The following is a 6,327-nucleotide window of genomic DNA, read 5'->3' on the forward strand; positions in this document are numbered from 1 at the left end:
TTATCATTTTGTACCTTCTGTACCTGACAGTGAATTCTCCATCTCACTTCCTTTCTTACAGCGGCCAAATTCATACCCATGGACAATGGCCTGAGAGATAACACTTTTGAACTCTGCATAAGTCGTCAAGTGTGTAACTGGGAATGTCACTGAGCGGGAACAAGAATTAACCACAGGATAGCATATACTATGTGTACCACAGCGCACATGACAGTCATGGTCAAATTCCATGACAATTTTGAAATTTTCACGGTCTGCATGAATTAGTGGAACATGAGCCTGTCCTGTCAGCCACTGGCAGAACCTGCCAACATTAATGTTCATGTCATTGAAACGTGTTTCTGCCTTAACATCTTCATCTTCACCCTTCTCTTCAGGCATGTCTCCTCTGTTGCCCTCTTCTGAAAAAGTTATATAAAATCATTGTGAACAAAGTTCATTTAAAGGATGATTAAAAGCATCATAACTTGCCAATATAAGATAATCAAGTTATAGTTCCTTGTTTGCTATGAAACAGGAAAACATTACTTCTATTTCAAAGTAAAATTAGAAACTAAGTGTTTACTACAACTACTGATATAACCACTAATCCTAATGTATATACACAGAGTTATATAACTGTATAACTCAGGGGTGTCAAACTCATTTTTCAGTGAGGGCGTAAAATGTTTTTACTCATTTGGTTTTTGTTAGTATATTTCTACTTTTGGTATTGCTGATACTATTAGTCAAACATTTACTGCTAGTTGTACTGTCGTTCTTGTAGTATTGTTGTATACTGTTGCTACTTTTTAATACATTATGACCTACTCTAAAGTAAGGAAGCTTGTTTCCGCCACAGAATAAAAAAATAATTTATTAATTGTTGGCAGAAAAGTTAAGGCCCCGATATACTTCAAACGAAATCAAAGAACAAAGTTATATGATTGTTGGCAGAAAAGTTAAGGCCCCAAACTTGTAACTTTATTTGGAGTTCGTTTTGGGAATTTGAAACAGCTTGTCAAAGTGAACTTTCAGGAAAAGCTTGCTCTGGCTTGTAAACACCTTCGTGGTGATTAGTGTGTTCGGAGGTATATCACTGCTCATGTATTTCAAACTTCGTTTTACCTCTAAAGGAATAACGGGCAAAACTTTGTCGTGAGTATATTTGTGCCTTTTGAGTTCTCTAATTTAGTATGGTAACATTGTTAATTTGTACAAATTATTCACCTTCATTCTCCATGTCCTGTACAAAGTCCTGCAAAAAGTTGACCACTCTGGACTCTCTCTGACGTCTCATTGTACCTTTTCACTGAAGATGGGTGAAAGTGACTTTACTAGAAAATCGGCATCCACCTGAAGTTTGCAAAAGAGAAGAAAGTCATCCAGTGTTAAAAAAAAAAAAAAAAAAATTTGGTTAAAATTATCCAATGCAGATTTTATAATGGACGGTATTTTAATTGCTTGCCTTGCAAAAAGATCCTGGAACAAACAGCTGTCTGCAGATGTCCGTTTCTTGCTGGACCAAGCTGAGGAGCCCATACAGTTTCATTCCAGAGCAGATTTGTTGCAGCATGGGAAGTAACCTCACTGTAGCGTGCAGAACTACAGAGCTGGAACAAAAAGTTAAAAATAAATAAATAAATAAATAAAAGGCCAATTCTAGAATTTGAATTAAAATTAAAGGAAATGTCCTACCGCACAATGTCTTCCCTTCTTTGTATGGACACTGCCCCTGTGTATCCACATGACAAAATCCTGTCTGTGCACACCATCAGGGTTGCATTGTCATCTGCCTTAATCTTTAAAACACACAAAACCACACTTAAACTTCCATCTGAAATAAGACACTTTAAATTCAGTTTACTAGAAAAAGGGTCCTTTTTGTTGTTTTGAAACTACGTATCATTATGGACCGAAAGTATGGAATTAATAATGATGATATTTGAACATTTGCCACCTAAACATTAAATTATGATTTGCAATGCAATTTTCTCACATTTTAATGAATTACCTCTTTTATTAGTTCCATGAGTTCAGGGTCTGTAATGTCATTTTCAGTTATCGCTTCCTGATCGATTTCTCCAGTGGATATATAGTTGTAACACCACTGCATAAAAAATTTGGGGGTGGTCCATCCTGTGCGATGCTGACAGCAAACAATTCTCCAATAGTCCTACAATCCAACAAATTTATTACTGCAACATTGGGTAGCAATATCAGAATGAGTGAGTAGGGAGGTTACTTTTGAGAGATAAGTACAATAATCTGAAACATGTTTTGTAATGTAGGGGTGTAAAAATATATTGTCACAATATATCACACCAAAAATTGCAACAATATGTATTGTGTATAGTTCACCAAAATAAAAAATTAGTGTGTAAGAATTTTTTTTTAAGTTCACAGAGTTTTAGGGTAATTAGATTTCTGCCCCGTCCCCCTGCCCCCGCTGGACTGTGTTCAGATTATATTACTTTGGGTATCGCAATAGTATCATATCATGAGGTCAGTATTGATATGTATTGAATCGTGGCATGAGGGTATCGTTACACCCCTACTTGTATGTAAAACTCATTACATATAGTCCATCTAACACACTTCTTGTAATGCAAGTATCTGTGTGCATGTGAATAGTCAGTGTGAAATGCTTGGCTAACATGGATTCGGAATATAGAAAAGTGTCACTATCTAATTCTATTTACAATTTTTATAACCTACTTGAAGTTGTGTTTGTCCATGTCCGTCATTGAATACTTGGGGTTTTTGCCGTTATTCTCTCCCTCAAAGAACCGTTTCTCTATTCCTGCCATCATTTCTTTTCAGAATATGGAAATAGAGAACATAACATTTGCCCAGGGACCACAGATGTAAATTAGCTGTACAGTTAACTCTGGTACAGCGCCTGAACTGTGCACGGTCCCTGTCAAATAAACTAATAAAATAAAAAAAATAAAAAAAAATAAACTGCATAATTAGTTCTGCTCTTGGTAGATAACAAACAAAAAAAGCCATACCGGATAAAAATTCCTTCCTCAGAGCCCCATTGTCAATGCCAGCCTCTCCAATAAAAGAAACTCTAAGGAGATCTTTTTGGTGATGATTTTTTCTGCCGCTGCCACTGTTTTAAGCCTCTTTCAAGCTTCTGATCACTTGTAACACAAATGCTGAAGATGCTGGTTTCATCCATCCTTTCAGTAAGGATTTTGATGACTTCAGCAATGCTTAATATTGGTAAAATGTCAATAACAAGACTGGTTGATGGATGTTCTTAATTATCTGGTGATTAATGGTATTGTTAAGTGTGTTGTAAAACATACAAGAAAATTTCAAATCAGCCATTTTAGTGTATGTCTCCTCAAGTTTTCTGGACAGCTGTGTATAGTTAATATAAGTTTTCTGTTAAAGAAAAGCCTGTGTATAATGTCCAGTTGTCCACCCACCACAGATAACACAAAACTTATGTGGGAAACACTGGATTCCAGACATCAAGTTCTTGGAAATAGATTATATTACATTAAAATACTTGTAATCAGACTACAGTTACTTTTTTGATTACAGGATTACATATTCACACAATGGCAATAAATGATTCATAATTTATTTAATCACCCTAATTTTTCTTTTTAATCTTTTTAAATTTTAAAAAGCAGTCCCACTTTAGATTAGGGTCCAATTCTCACTATTAACTAACCATTAACTACAACTTTTGCCTCAATAAACTCCTAATTACTGCTTAATTAATAGTTAGTAAGGTAGATGTTAAGTTTAGGTTTTATCGTCCCCCATCTTCAAGAAATGGCTAAAGACGCATCTTTTTCATCAACACTTGACCCATTAATACTAACACTTACTAGTCTATATGTCTATTTAAAAAAACTAAAATTTTGCTACATGTACTGTGCTGGACTAGCTGTGGCTGGTCACGACTCACGGTACTTGCATATTTCTGCCCTATTGCTGGTTTGATTGCTTCTATTGTTCTCATTTGTAAGTTTCTTTGGATAAAAGTGTATGCTAATTTATCAAACGTTAAATGTGCAAAGTGTTAAAAAAAAACCTACCCATGAATGGTCAGCATCTTCCATTACAGCAATTGTTCTCCGGCCCATCCCTGCCTGAAGAAGGTTTAATTCTTCAATGTTTGAGGGTGTCTTCTCCACATATTGTTCACTAAGTAGAACTGAATCAGGAAGCATTTGATGGTACTACTGAGGCTTTTTATGTTAAGAGCAGAATTTGTTCTCTTTTTCCCCGCTGATTTTCTTTTGGTAAAAGTCTTCCCAAACAGTCCTGGGAAGGATCTATAGAAGAGTAAAATAAGAGATGAGACAGGGTAAGATGCATTACGAGACAAACAATGTTAAGCGCACAACATAAAAAAAAAAAGATTTTGTAATGATGGAAAAAAAACAGCACTGTCAAGCTCTATTGCCTGAATATGACAAACCTTGTCATGTTCTGCTCAATGCCATTACCAGTATGCCTCTGGTTTGCAGATTCTGCAGAAACTCCTTATGAGAAACCAGCAAAACCACAAATTTGCCATTCAAACAAAGACAATAAATGAATAACAGAGTATATAAAATATTGCCCATCATAAGAATATTAAAAATAATTGGTTGTAAACAATATTAAGGTGACAATAACAACAATCCTCACTTTCTCTAGGTGCTGGCTGAGATTCTGCAGCAGGGACACCACCGCCGTGCAGCATCCTGCAACTCTTCCTATCATATACACATAACATTATTTTATAAATTAACCTAACATAAGTTGATCATTTTGTGGAAACCTAGAAACATAAATTCTGTTTTCTATCTAATACCTAATCTGTACATACCCACATTTATCTTAATTATTCTTAAAAAATACTGATAAACTGTGTATAATTTAAGTTGTTAAACTAAGTATAAGCATTAATAGGCAGATAGTTTACTGATATGTCGGATATGACACATCAGTATGTGAGCTCCCACACATACACACGCGCTCTAGTGCAAACCAAAGACTGTATAATATGGCATTTATTTAGTCTCAAAACTCGCGCACATAAAATCTAGGCGCGTGCACAGGATACGAGGGCAAAATGCCATCCTCGCGCGGGCGCGTTTCTGCTCCGCGCGCACAAATATTGTCTCGCGAGCACGGGGCTGTGACTCACACCATTGAAGACTTACAGAAAATCGACACCGTTAACTTAGTTTGTTTACCTTAAAGGCTGCAATACACTACATGACTTTTGCTCAGGTTTAGATCACACTTCTATGATCTACGAATAAACTGCGTCAATCGCCTCGTGTTGTGTTTGCACCTTTATACTATGGAGACAGATTAGTCTCAAATATAATTCACGCAAAAAACACGATTCACACATGCGTAGACAATTTCACATGCATGAAACCTAATTCACGTACACACAAAAAATATTCACGTGCGTGAAAAAAAATATATATTCACAAAAAGCAATTCACATGCGCAAAATAAAATTATATATTCATAAAATACATTTCACAAATGCAAAACACAATTCGTAGATATACAACTGTTCACAAAAACCTTTGAATGCTTAAAATGTACTTAAAATGAGCTGGCAGAGCTCTCTTCCCACGTGGGTCTGTCGTACTCTTTAGCCAATCAGATGCGAGCTTACCATTCAACCAATCATATCATAAGCCACTGAGAGTGCATTCAAGGAGCACGATTCTGCGCACCTTTTGCGCAATATGGATTAATTAGAACGGAAATTAAGCCTTTACATCAGTAATCCCATAGACAGTAAAAGAAATGTACACAGCGACCCAATAGACTCTATGCACGATTACTTCCGCATTTTCTCTCAGCTCGCTCATCTACATTCGGTGCTGCGCCTTTGTGAAGAATTCGGTGGAGATGATGGCAAATTACACTCGCTGTTTACAAGAGCTTCCCGCGATTAACGTGAATGACGTTAATCGTATTGTGAGGCTGTCAGCTGTCACACCCAACAGTAAGAAGGAGAAGGGCTTCAAATTATATATTTCGAGCTACATCGACAACTTTGAGGGTGAGTATTCTCTCATTTCATATTAAATCCGACTAACGTTAGCGTCTCCGTTCCTGATCTGTCATACCGGTCTTTGTATTATTTATATATTTAGTTAAACATAAACATATAGTTTTACGTGTGCCTAAAGTGCTTGTTTGTGCAGTGTACATACAAATTGTGGAAAACTAATTGTTACTGTCTTTGAGTAATTTCTCAGTTTCCAGTAAGGATCAGTTCACTGTATGTTTTAATAGGATTATTTTAAAAGTAGGTTTCAGTGTGAGTGTTGTAACAAGGAGAGATCAGCGTGAGGGTGGACACAA

This window comes from Cyprinus carpio, chromosome B3 (genome assembly GCF_018340385.1).
Source record: "Cyprinus carpio isolate SPL01 chromosome B3, ASM1834038v1, whole genome shotgun sequence".
Taxonomy (NCBI): Eukaryota; Metazoa; Chordata; class Actinopteri; order Cypriniformes; family Cyprinidae; genus Cyprinus; species Cyprinus carpio.